This window comes from Ammospiza nelsoni, chromosome 2 (assembly GCF_027579445.1).
Source record: "Ammospiza nelsoni isolate bAmmNel1 chromosome 2, bAmmNel1.pri, whole genome shotgun sequence".
Lineage (NCBI taxonomy): Eukaryota > Metazoa > Chordata > Aves > Passeriformes > Passerellidae > Ammospiza > Ammospiza nelsoni.
This window is the reverse complement of record NC_080634.1, coordinates 96,616,805-96,630,752: the sequence shown is the minus strand read 5'-3', so window position 1 is coordinate 96,630,752 and position 13,948 is coordinate 96,616,805. Positions and strand designations below refer to the sequence as shown.

Here is a 13,948-nt window from a genome sequence, read left to right as displayed (position 1 = left end):
TCTCTTTCCTTTTTCAGCCCCAAAATTTACCATGTTGTCTTCCATGACAAATATGATTCTCTCTTGCTCTGAATATTTTCTTTCTGTATATGCTAAGTTCCATTATTTTAAACCCATTTAATGGAAACAAATAAAAGAAAAAGTGTTCTCTAGGGCTACCTTAAACAAAAAAAAACACTAATTTTGCAACACTAGTGTCTAGATCTTAACCAGAAATTCTGATTTTCTATTCATATCACAATATTAAAGCAACACAAAAAATACCCAAAACCAACCCCTTGTACACATTAATTTTATTGTGAGAATAGAATGGAATAGAATAGCCTGAGTTTTAAAGGACCCAAGATTATCCAATCCAGTTCCTAGAAGTAAATAGATCTCTTTTATGTTTTATATTCAATCTTACTTGAGCGTTACAAACCATGTTTGCTGTACTATTCTTGGTGCCTTAGCCTTCCTGTTTTCCATGTTTAAAAGGGTTTCAGAATTTTTATAGTATCTGTGATTCTGTATATTTCCCTTTTTAATCTCCTTTCCTGTTTTGGTGTATTTTCTTAAAGATCACACACAACATTAAAGGAAATTGTATACTGTGCATTCATACTATGCAGTATGATATTTTCTATTTCTCTATTCCTTTTTTAACAACTTTTCCTCATCTATTTGCCATTTTGATTGCCATGCAACACCAAGTTGATGTTCTCAGAGATCTGACAACAGCATAACTGAGAACATACAGATCTATTTAGAATACATTTATTCAAGTGCACTTCTTAACAAAAAGCTTTGTCTGCTCATTTTGCCACTCAGTATCATGAAATAATCTTCAGTCCACTTTAGACTTGACTGCCCTAAATAATACTGTATCCTTTCTAAGAGACATGTTCATTTTATTCACTCCTTCCAAGTAATTTGTCAGCATATTGAACTGAGCAGGCTCTTGTGCAGATTCCTCAAACCCCCATAGGTAGTAGCTGGTGCAATGTTGTGTTCTTTGTGCTTCCCTTAGGAGAATGTAGCTACATCTGAAGATCAAAATCTGTGATAGAAAGACTTGCTTATTATTATTCACATAAACTTCTCATCTACTGCTGCAAATGTTGTTCAGAGACGCTGTTAGCAACATGGGCCTCTAGGGAAATGAGATGATTAGAACTGCACATAAGAAAATTTCAATCTGTATGTTGATAATATCATGTCTACCACGTGATTATTGTAAACCTCTGAGAAGATTCCCTGCTACAAAAAGAAAATATAAAATATTGTCTTGATTTGTGGAAAACTGGCTGTTAATCTACCTACCTTGAAATTTTGGCCGGTTTAATTATTCTAATCACTTATTTCTACATCAGGCTTTTGAAAGTAAGATGAAAATCAACCATTTTATTGCTTGCTCTAACTGCTTATATAAGGTTTCATGTCTGAACAGTGCTCTCAAAATATGGTGACAGAGATGGAAAACTTATTCATAATTTTTTATGCAATTATATCTTGCTTCTGAAGCTTCTCAGAGAGCTTCTGCAATAGATTGGGTTTTTTTAACATTTGTTTGTCTTTCATCAGGTTGCTTTAATCAGTTTGCTTTAACCCAGTGAAAATCCAGCACTGTCTCAGTATATCAAAGTAGCATTATACTCAAAATTAACTGGTTTGCTTCCAGAACATTCAGTAAATGCAAATATCTATGTTTTGGATATTTTCCAAGGTGAGGTGGGTAAGTATCAGTTCCCATTATATTTTGCCAAAACCTTCAACACCCCTAGGGTATAGCTGGAGTATTGTGCTCAATTCTGGTCTTCTCAGCATAAGAAAAAGAAATTTCTGCAGGAGTGGGTCCAGCAAAGGGTCACAAGGGTGATTAGGGGACTCTTGTGAGGAGAGAGACTGCAGGAGCTGGGCCTGTTTAGTCTAGAGAAGAGAAGACTGAGAGGGGATCTCATCAGTACATACCAATATCTCAAAGATGGGTGTCAAGAGGATGGTGCAAGGCTCCCTTTGACATTGCCCAGCTGCAGGACAAGGTGCAGTGGCCATAAACTAAAACACAAGAAGTTTCACCTCAACATGAGGAAGAACATTATGTTGAGACTGGCAGACCACTGGAACAGGCCCAGGGTGCTCGTGGAGTTTCCCTTTCTGGAGACATTCCAAACCCACCTGGACACATTCCCGTGTCACCTGCTGTAGCTGACCCTGCCTTGGCATCAGTTTGGACTGGCTGACCTCCAGAGATCACTTCCAACCCTTATGATTCTATGATTCCATATTCAAAAGCTAGATTCAACATGGCTCTCATTTTTTAACAAAGCATATCGGCAGCTCTGAAATTGGTCTTCTTTTTACTTGTTTGAAACAAATCATTAAGTTCAAACAATATTCATAACTGTCTGAATGTAAAAATATTTTTTAAGGTAATAAGTTGTTTAGCTGCATAAATTATTCTATTGCCTATTTCAAAGTTGATATGCTCATAGGAGAAACATACTTCTTGCAATTTAAGTGTAAAAGCATTCTTTTCAAATTACAAAATTTCCTTCCTTTCAGCTACCAAACTGGTGAATACCAAGACCTGAGCCACTGGAATCAGTGAATCTAGATTAGACTGCTATGATATCTTGTTAAATGAATAAAAAGAGTTAAGTCTTCCTTTTCATACTACCTCAGATTTAGGTTAAAGTATTACAATCCCATAAGTCATAATGGGATGGCACAAGGGATATTCATAGCAGAAATTCGTCCAGCACATCAGTCAATGATCCATTAAGGAAAAATACTTTTTAAATGCTGATAGCTTTGTGCAGACTTCCCATTAGAAACACAGTGATGTGTGGCACTATTTTCCTCCTTCAAAGATAAATTTTTATCATTTTTCACATTTAGAGCCGTACATTATATCCTTGCAAACATGAATCCCTTTACCTTACAGCTGTGCAGAACTAGCCTTCTCCAGTGAGTGTGGTACTGGTAGCATGCCAAACTCCAATATTCTGTGACTGTTCTAGGTGGAAGAAAAAGTGTGCAAACCTTGAATTTCCCTTTTTCAGAACAGTTGAGAAAGATGAATGGAAGTTATCTGAAAACCTGATACAGATCTCTAAAAATAATGCATCAGTGTTTGCTTTGTGCTGCTTCCTTTACTCGGACTAGTTTTTATGATCCTTTTGTTAGTACAGAAACAAATGTGGTGTTTCCTTCAGGGTACTTTGGTTATAGGAGAAATCAAGTGTGAAAAAACAGTTACAATCTGATAAAATGATTGTTAAACTGGAGGGGTCACTTAAATCATAACCCATTATCTCTTGGCACTTGAACTTTCTCACAGTGAAATGACATCTTGGCAGCAATGCGTATTATTAAGATCATGAAGATTGATCCTAAAACAATCCTTGTTTTCTGATATTGACATTTTGGAGTATTATTAAGAACATAACAGAAAAATTACCTGAAATGGTAACTTCCATTTCCAGTCCTGGTAAGATTTTGGATGGATATTTCAAATGGGAAGGAAAAAAAGTAATATAAAAATGAAGTGGGAAGAAAAAGTACATGCTGAACAAGAGAATGCATTTATGAGCCAAGAAACATATCTAGCATAATAGAAAATGCAAAGATAATAGTCTTTCTAATCTGAAGAACCAGCAGAGCTGAAAGGATTGAAACCCCATAGTTCACTCAGTATCTGAGCAAAAAGTCCTAAAAATGCAATTTTGAAACATTACAGAAAAATAATTACTAAATGTTATATTTTCTCAGAATTTGATCACAGAAAATGCTACTTATAATGAGCCATTTACTGTGTTGATTATTTGTGATGGTATTAATCTCAAAATTAATTTATAGAATATTCTCAGTTCAGGTGGAAAACACGGTAATAATTTGTTGTTTGGACAACAAGAACCAACTTCAGAGGTCTTCCTCTTAATTAAAATATTTGGAATTTTATAGGCCAGATCATTTAAAATTTTAGTCACTTTTGTTTGGAATTGTGTGTTCTATGGCAGCAATAGCCTGGCCTGAACATGTGAAAGTAGCTAAGAGCATCTTATAGGCAATATTGCATAGACTTTGGTTCAAACTGAATACTGCTCTTATCAAGTTTACATCACTCAGACTATGATTATTTATATTCAGCTTCTACATTTCAGGTAAAATATTTTAAATGTCGTTCAGTTGTTGAGGAAAAGGATTTAAGAGCAGCACAAAAATTATTGTCCATATTCATTAAAACAAACTGTTGATGACTTTTCCCTGTCATTTTACTTCCTTTGAGATTTGGAATATGGAAGATAAATTATTTATATTAGGTATGTTTTTTCTAAATTTGACTGCCTTAATTATTTAAAATGTGGAGTATGCACATGTTTTCCAGAGGCTTAGCTATTTACAGCTATAGTACTTATTTTACATGTGACAGACAATAATGCATATAAGGAATGGATATTCATCTTATAGCTATTAATTAAGATTATTGAGGTGAACAGATATCTTGCAGCCTCCAATGCATTTGCTGTTTACATTTGAAGATATCCAAGGTTATAAAGATTGCTTAGATGGATCATTTTTCAGCATTCAGCCTTCCTACAATTTTACTGCTGTGACATTTTGTCTGAGGGACAGCCACAGGGGTAAAGTGTCTGGATGAATGCAGTGGGATACAGTATCAGATTATATCGCTGTTATTTATTATTCTTGGGGTAAACACATTTGTTTATCATAAAAGTAGCTGGTCTATTAACACATCTTATTCATCTTTGACAGATGCTTCTGCGAATCCAGATTTAACTCTTTCACTGATTGACTACAAAGACTTTGAAAAACATTGTGTGAAAAACAGAAAGCAAAATCAACACTCTTCATAGTATTGTATTTTTCTGTGTGCCCTGTTGAGTAACCATGTTAAATTCTGCTTTCCCCAATGAGTTCCAGGAAGGGAGAAGGAGGAAAAGTGTCTAGGTAAATAGAAGCCAGGAAACTGAAAACTAGCCAGAGATGGGAAGGAGATTAGGAGGAGAAAAAATTCAAATACAAAATTATGATGAACAGATTTGAGGAATAATACTGCAGGAAGCAGTAGGTAAGCCTGTTGTCATAATCAAGATTGGGTACTACTATGCAAGACATCTGTTAATAACAAAAAAAATTGTGTTGTCCAGCCCATGGGCAAGAACGATGACTGCTGTGTCCAATGTGATGATTTCCTTTTCCTTATGATCTCTGTTTACTATTTATAAATTCCTTCAGAAATTTCAAAAGGCACACAAAGTGTCATGTCATTGACAATCTGTATGTTGGGAATGGAACGTAAATTATAGGATTCAACATTTTAGGGAAAAGGTTTTACTAATTTCTCTACTTTTTTTCACTGTAGGTTAAAACAGTATACAGCTATGAATATAAATTAGTATCACATTAAAAACCACCACATAGAAGTTGACTTTCTGCAATACAAAATAGTATGCCTAGATTAGGGAATTTAAACGAAATAATTTTCTTATATTTTGTTTCTACATAATAAAACTATATCCATAATGAGGACCTAATCCTCCTTTAACATATGTGTCTCATTAGGTGTCACTACTAATGAGTTATAGATCCGTAAAATCAATGAAAACAAGAGAATAATTGAAATTTTAATATCCATTTTCATACAAATAGAAAAATACTTAGTCAAATACATAAATAATTATGTGGATATGACTACTAATTTTCAATTTACAGAACTGATAAATTATTTAAGAAATTATAAATTTTAAATGCCTTGATCATAACATTTTATCCATATCAGAGTCGTATTCCGAGGTGAATTGAAAACTGATTGACTGTCCAGGCTGGAGGGTGGTGATCAGCAGCACAGGGCCTAGTAGGAGACAGTAACTCCTGCAAGGAGTCAAGGATAGGGCCAAGCAAACCTGCAGCAAGTCTGATATGACCCCAAACTGTGAGGAGTGAATAATGCACCAGAGGGTCATGCAGCCATCCCAAGAGACCTAGTCAGGCTGGAGAAAGGGGCCAAAATAAACCACATAAAGGGAACAATGCAGCGTCCTGCACCTGGGGGGAAACAACCCCAGGCACCAGAACCTGCTGGGGGCTGTCCAGCTGGAAAGGAGCTGGGCAAAAAGAAAACCTCTGGGGATCCTGGTGGATGCTGAGCTGAACTCGCACCCGCAGTGTGCCCTTGTTACAAAGGGGGCTAATGGACCTTGGGCTGCCCTAGACAAAGCAGGTCAGGACAGGGGATCCTTTCCATCTCCTCAGCACTGCTGTGGCCACACCTGCAATGCTGTGTCCAGTGCTGCATGCCCCAGTACAAGACAAATGTGAATATACAGGGGAAATGTCAGCAAAAGACCACAAAAATCATTAAGGAACTGAGCATCTCTCCTATGACAAAAGGCTGAGAGAGCTGGAGAAGCCTGGAGAAAAGAGGGCTCAGGGGAAATATCTGCAGAACCTGAAGGAGGGTGCAAAGAGGACAAGGACAGGCTATTTTCAGTGGTGTGTGGCGGCAGGACCAGAGACAATAGGCACATGCTTAAACAGAGGAGTTTCTAAACACCAGGAAATGCTTTTTTTACTGTGAAGGTGACGGAGCATGGGCACAGGCAACCCAGAGAAGTGGTAAAAACTTCCACCTTGGAGATGGTGGACACAATCCAAGCAAACTGACTAAAGGTTACTTTGAAGGTTAGATAGCATGACTTCCAGGGCTGCCTTCCAAACTCAGCCATCATGAGATCCTGTGAATTTGGCTTCTTTTGAAGAGGAAGTAGAAGTGGTGAAATAATATCAAAGAAACTAAGGTAAGAAGCAATAGGACTATGCTGAATAAATTCTCATTTTCCAATGTGAAAACCAGTACTTTGGTTGAGGGTAAAAAGAAAAGATGGCAACATTATCTGATAATTTTGATTATTTTATGATCCTTTTTAGGATTTAAAATGAAGGAACAACATTTTGATCAAAATAAGATACTTTGACTTTCAGTTCTTTCAGTTATAGTTTCCAAAGGACTTTTTTTTTTTTTTTGGGGGGGGGTGGGGAATGATAGCTCCACATTTAAAATAAGCCTGCAAATATAAATCTCATTGAAAATCATAATGGTAGAGGACTTCACTGCTAAGGTTCTTACTCTAAGCCATAATTCCCAGTTTTCTGATTGAAGCAGACTCAGACCATACAGAAAATATTAAACAATATTTAATATTATGTTATTTCCTTTCTTACAAAATTCACAGACCTCTGTTTTCACTTTAAAACATATATCTCATTAATATCTTATGTGTATAGCATCTTAATGTGTTCAAATTTTTTCAATACTTTGACCAAGCCTGCAAGGCTATATTTCCCAGTATATATTTGTATTTTGCAAGAGGACACTAACAAAGGCAAAATATACACATTTAATTCTCTAATTGTCCTATAACACCTTCTGTTTGGTGCATTAAAATGGGAAATGTGTGTTGCCATCTCATTGTAAAATCTTCCATACCTTCACAGTGATTTCTCATGGGCATCTCCACGCAGCACTGGCTCCTTCTTCTTCACACCATAACCAACAAACTCCAATACTCTCCTCACCTGCTAACCCACTCTTTTGTAGCACTCTTCTTCTTATTGGACACAGCTGTGGCCTATTAAGGGCAGGCCTGTTCCTAATCTTTGGTTATCAGTACAGCTGCAACTCCTCAGGGGTGAGACTGCCCTCTGCACTATTTTCTTACATTCTATCCCTCTACAAATGTGGATAGAGTAAGATAGAGTAAGGAAACATAGTCTAAATTTATTGAAATTGTGAGTCCCAAGAGAAAGTTACTGTGGTTGAAAGAGGAGATAAGATTTGAGAACTCTCTCATAAGCCTCATGAAGTTTTTCCCCCCAGATGTTTTCTTTGTAGCACCAATTTAACATACAGACTTGAGCAGTCTATTTTGTCTCTTATAATGAATCAAAGTAGCCTGCTTTGTGTATCTGCAACATCTCCCAGGACCATATCTGGCATACATTATTAGTAATCCGGTAATTCTGTGAAACAGAGAATGGACAAAAATTGAAAGAAACCTCTTGAATTCTTGAAAGATGCCTGTGGTGGAGCATGGATGAGTGCAACAAACTATTACTTGTATCACAGAATCACAGAATGGTTGGGGTTGAAAGGGACTTTTTGGAGATCCCACAGTCCAACCCCTCTGCCTTCTCACTCTCAGAAGTCAATACTAAGTGACTCAACCATAATTATTAAGTGACCCTGTTACTGTGAGTATTTTCAGTCAACTGTCACATGACACATAAAGATCAATGGATCACCATGCAAAATTTAGGAATTGGATGACCAAGAGGAATAGGCTTACCTTCATTATATAGGAATATATATATCAATAAAATCACTAAAAGATGCCATAACATATTTTACTCTCTGCCTACTTCCAAATTATTTTCTCACCTTCCATAATGCAATTAGGAAAAAACCCCAAACATTTTCTACAGAAAGTAGGAGAAAAAATATACCAGTTTCACTGGCATTTCAGAAAAGCCTCTTAGAAAGAACAGGAATATAGCACTTGTAGCTGCACATATAATTAGAATTGCTGAACAGAATGACTTCATACTAATTTGAAAAATAAATAGTTGTTTCTCTCTATTATACTGTTCCAGCTGCTTTAAACAATTTTGTGATAATGGATTATTAATTACATCGATCTTGCATGTCAGTTGACATGAGGGAAATATTTTCATTTCTGAATAATTTGTGTACAAAAGTGGTTACACAAAACTCACTTCTTGAATACTGGAAAAAGCACTAGCCTAATATGCAGAGAACTACAGACAAGCAGATCTTTAATAGCATGTAGATTGCAGTTTACCTTAGGAAATAATATAAATCAACAACCTCTTCTCACTTGAAGGAAAGTTTTTTTTACTGTGTTAACTTTAAGCATTTTTTTCACCCAGGGGACTGTTCCATTAACCTATTGTTTTGATTTTTGGGCAAACTGAACCACAAAAGAGATCCTATTTCATGTTCTCACAGGGCACTGATTGCTTTTTCAATAATCCACCATCTGTGTCCAAAGTCCTATCTAATAGGAAAAAAATATTACATTCAAAGATGTCATGTCTTTCCATGTAGTCTGTATTTCACACTTGAAAGAGACTTATTTATTATTAACAAAACTTTTTGGAGTGTCAGGGAGAAGAAAGAAAACCTTGATAAAAGACAGGATATATTAACATGAGTGGCAAGTTTTACCAAAAAATATAAGCCACTGACAGCTAAGGTTTGAGAGATTTTAATGAGAAGCATTAGGTGACTTTAATACAAATGTCACTATCATTTAGTTGCTAGAAGGAGACCTGAAGCAATACTAAATTGTCAGAACTCATTTGAGTCTGAAAACTAATTTCAAGTATAACTTTTTAAAATTTCTTTCATGCTTTCCATGAACAGTTAATATTATGTAGTCAAAGCTTATGAAATAGGACCTAGTTGTTCACTCATTTACTTCAGTTTTCAGCGTTGTGATTTGCCCAATTTTGTGCAAAATCCTCCTAGGTTAACACAGGAGGAATAGAAAAGAGAATAAAATTCCAAATTGAAATAATGTGTATGAAATTTAAGCATTTACTTACACAATTTGTGAAAACTTTTTAAAATGTTATGTTAACTCACATTATAGAGTTATTTCCAAAGAATTGTCTTGATAAGGTGAATGAGAATTTTTTGCCATTTTTGCTTTTTACTGTCTGCATTTTTCAGACAGTAGAAGAGTAGAAGTTTGAATAAATGACATAGCATGACTCTTTGTCATTCTAAAAGATCATGTACTTTTTGTGTTCCCCAACTGTTTCGTGTACCAGTGTCACCTGGCTGCTCATCACTGTTCAGCTCTGTGGCCTCCCCCCCTGCTCCTGCAGTAAGCAGAGCCTGATTTCTTATTTCACTGTCATTCCTGACACACAAGTATTTCTTTTGGTGAGGTGGTGAGTGGACAAGAAGGTATGTTTTAGCTTATCAGATCTATTCCACGTTGTTGAACCTAAAATGTAACCCAGGAGAGGAAAAAAATGATAGATGCTTGAAAATCCTGTAGGCTGAAAGGAATCACAATGTCAGCTATGCAACTAAAAAAACCCACCAAGACCTCAGAAATCGGATAATACCATCATCACTAAATCTGATGGCTCTTTAATTTCCTCTAAAATTTCATGTATGAGAGAGGCATTTATCATCATTTCATGAGGAAGGAGTCCACAGAAAATATTGGCACAGCCCTCCATGAACTTACAAAATTCAATAGCTCTATAAACAGGTTTAGTGATAGGAGGCTATTATTTAGGGTAAGGGAGCCTGCTGAATGACACTCAGACTGAGGCTCCACAGTGATTTGGCACTCAAGAAAGCAACAGGTAGATAAGCCAAAAACATCAAGGATAGCAATAGAAGCTCTGATGCGGCTCCCACACAGCAATAAATAAGTTATGGTAGGATACTACTTTTAAAGAAAGAACAGCCATTTTTCCTAGTTCACAAGACCTTCACAAGGTATCTGAGAGGGAGAATAATGTTAATGATGAGTTCAAAGCAGAGTCAGTACGTGAAGTGTATGTGAAAATTCACACAACTAATTTTCACTAAGAAAGATGTGTAGCAGAAAGCATAAGCACATAAAATCTATTCAGGCTGCATATGTCCCACAAGGAACTTAGATGAGGTCCATAATGATGAGGAAGCTTCCCAGCAGCAGGGTTTTATTTCTCATAGGTAAGCAGAACCCTGCAGTACTGATATTGTGCTGTAAACTGCTGCAAGGTGCACCAATACTGACATGATACCTGCTATCTCCACTATGGAAAGAAGCTATATAGGTTTGCCTTGACGTGTATCCTGATCTACCATCTAACAAAAAACTTCACATGTTTTAGAAAAAATTCTCACCAAGAAGAAAATAACCTTGTAAAGCTAGTTGTGTGCTTTCTGCTGAGGATATTTATAGGGGAAAGCGCTGTATAGACAAATACTTCAGAACTCACTGTGAAGATGTAAGACAAACAAAGAACTAAGTTTTATTCTGAGGCTGAGACACATGGAGATCTCAGGTGTGAAAATAAATCATTTCCAAAATTGTTTCACATCTGAGAAAACCAAGACTCCAAAAGCATGAAGCTCAAAATTTTAACCTAAGCTTTGCAGGACTAAGCAAAGGAATTTACAACCACTGATAGCAGTTTGTCTTCAATATGGTTTGACAGTTATTGTCACAAGTTTAAGTTTGTGTTAGGAGGTATTTGGCAGAGGACATTTTACGTCCTTTGTAGGATCCACCTCGCAGCAGATGCACTGGGGTTGGAAACAGGGGTTAGAGATGACTAAACACAGAATTATGCACATGCAAGTTATAATGGCTTCATCACTATACTCAGACTGAAATGTGATTAACATACCAAAATGATCAAGCATGCCTTAGGCTGCCAGGCTGAAGGCTTATCTTCCTTGGCAAGGTTATCATGCAGTGGGAACACAACCACTGAGTTTTCCTGAAGTTGTAGGTGTGTCTTCTCATCTTGAGCATCTATAGATTGAAACAAACTAATTATTATTCAATATTAGTGCATCACCAAATGTCAAGCCCACAGTTAGAAAGCGTTCTGGTGGTCAGGCATATTGTCTCATCTCAACATGGAAGTGCTAGGCAATCACAACTTGCCAGAACAATTTCATGCCACAAAGAGCTCATGTCATAAGCTTTCCTTTAAGGACATCAATGTATATAAAATTTCAACTTTCATCCATCTTCATAGATCTGATTACTTTTTGTCTTTTCAGAGAAACCCAAGATTCAATTGTTTTTGAGGGAGCTGATCTCAAAATGTGGTGCTACATTGTACATATAAATAACTGCATCCTGACATATTCAAAAATTTCAGTTTACTGCATCTACATTTTATCATTACTTTATCTCTGTCACTTCAAGGCATTTCTCTCCAGATTGCTGCAGATTCACTGAGATGAGATTAAGACACTTAGAGTGGCAAGAACAAGTACAGATGGGTTCTGATTTATGCTGCAGTTCTTATAAATGGTGTCTGTCTGACTGATGTGTTTGCCAGAAATCATCTCCATATTTTGTTTCAGGAAAGCTTGTTAGAGGTAATAGACCACATCCTTGGAATCTTCACTCTTCAGAAAAAGAGGTTTTTGGAGCAGTGAAAGAAAAATGATGACAGACATCCTAAGGCAAAGATATCTTCTGAGCTCCAAATATGGCTTACCAATTCACATGCACATGCCTAGTCATAAGGATCCTCTTTCTCCCCCAAGAAAGTGCATTGTGAATTATTCAGCAGGAATCCAATGGAATTGATGACTATTCAGCCAGTGCCTTCTGGCCCTGTGTTTGCACTCGGTGATCCATTTCATTCAGTCAAAAGTGGTCATGAGATAAAACCATTCCTGCAAGAGACTTCTAAACACATTACTTTTTAACTCTAAATCCCCATTCAGCTCTTCAAAAATGTGATACATGTGTCAATACAATCTAGAGTAAAAGTTTCCAGTTGAGGCATATAGGAATTCTGTCGCCCTGCACTAGAAAGAGTTCCACTTCATCACACTTGACAGTAAGAACTAACAACACATTTTCCCATAATTGCAAAAGAAATTCTTACATAAACACTAAAAATGTTACTTCCACCTCTGTATCTGTCTCAGTTCTTTCACTTCTAATATTTGGAACTCCTACCAAGAGTGTCCAAGCAGTCTTCTCCAGCACTGAGGAGTGGACAGTTTAGTACTGAAATCAACATTTTAAAAGTGGAGAGAAAAGGAAAGTTGCCTTTAGATAACCACAAAACACAGTATCAGCAGCAGCTGCCCGAAACAGAAATGGCTAATTACTTACTAACTGTCATGCTTTAGTGTGTAAAATAGTCCCTACACAAAACCATATTCAGTGGCAGAGGCAGGTCCAAATGCTTCTATAAATCAACTAAATTCCATGCCTTGCTAGAATGTAAATGGGGAAGATGACATGAATTACAGTCTAACAAGAGTATTGAATCCTTAAATGAATTGTACACTCCCATTTTTAATGCAGAAAGCTGAAACCAGGCATAATAAAAATAATTAAAATGAGGTTTTGAATACATTAATCTAGATGAAAAGTGCTTTAAAGAGCAAGTGAAGCAGAAAAACAGACAGAATGTGTATGGCATTTACTTGTAGATATCCTTTGCAGCTGCCATTATCTGTTACCATTAGTAAAATGTAAAAAAGTAGAAGAAAGGAAAAAAGCTTTAAAATATTTTTATTACATTGAAATTCAAGAAACAAACATGGAACTACTGCCTTCTAACCAGTGATAACTGCATTCTGTCACAAGCTGAGTCATTCCTTAGAGAAACAGGTGAGGGAAGAAATAAAAGGACCCAATGACAACAAGGGTACTAGCAAGCCATTAGACTTTCTGGAATATAACTACAAGGAAAATGTAAAATATCAGTACAACCTTCAGATCACAAAAGTAATAGGGAGGGCTTTCTTAGATCAGAAGCTCTGGTGTGAGCTGAGATCTCTCTGGAACGCTACTGTCTGCAGCACTGAAACCACTTACAGCCAGACAGGAAACAGAACTGATGAGACCATTCAAGACCAGAAAGACCATCTAATGAGCCAAGAATCAATGCTGAACACTTCCAGGATTTCAGGCTTAGACTTAAATGTCTGCCATCAAAAAATTGTCCTTTTAGTCATTCAGACATCCTTTAGATTCATCCCTACTACTTTTCTGTAGTCTGAGTCTATATTTTAATTTCAAAGCAGTTCAGTTCTTTTCTGTCTCAGCAAAGAAGCTGTTTTAAGGCAGTATTGTCACAAAACCCATACTATATAGTGCTCAGAAGAAGCCTATATGTACATATCTATACACATTTGTGTATCTTAAATTTGCCC

The 13,948-nt window shown here is 36.5% G+C and overlaps 1 long non-coding RNA gene across 1 annotated transcript; it reads right to left on the bottom strand.

The window, feature by feature from the left end:
* Positions 1-383: 383 nt before the first annotated feature.
* LOC132070339 (uncharacterized) lies at positions 384-7,546 on the bottom strand. Its single transcript, XR_009417950.1, has 3 exons — positions 7,493-7,546; positions 2,920-2,998; positions 384-1,039 (listed from the first exon to the last, which is right to left on the bottom strand). It is a non-coding gene; the product is annotated as an uncharacterized LOC132070339 (long non-coding RNA).
* Between the last annotated feature and the right edge of the window lie 6,402 nt (positions 7,547-13,948).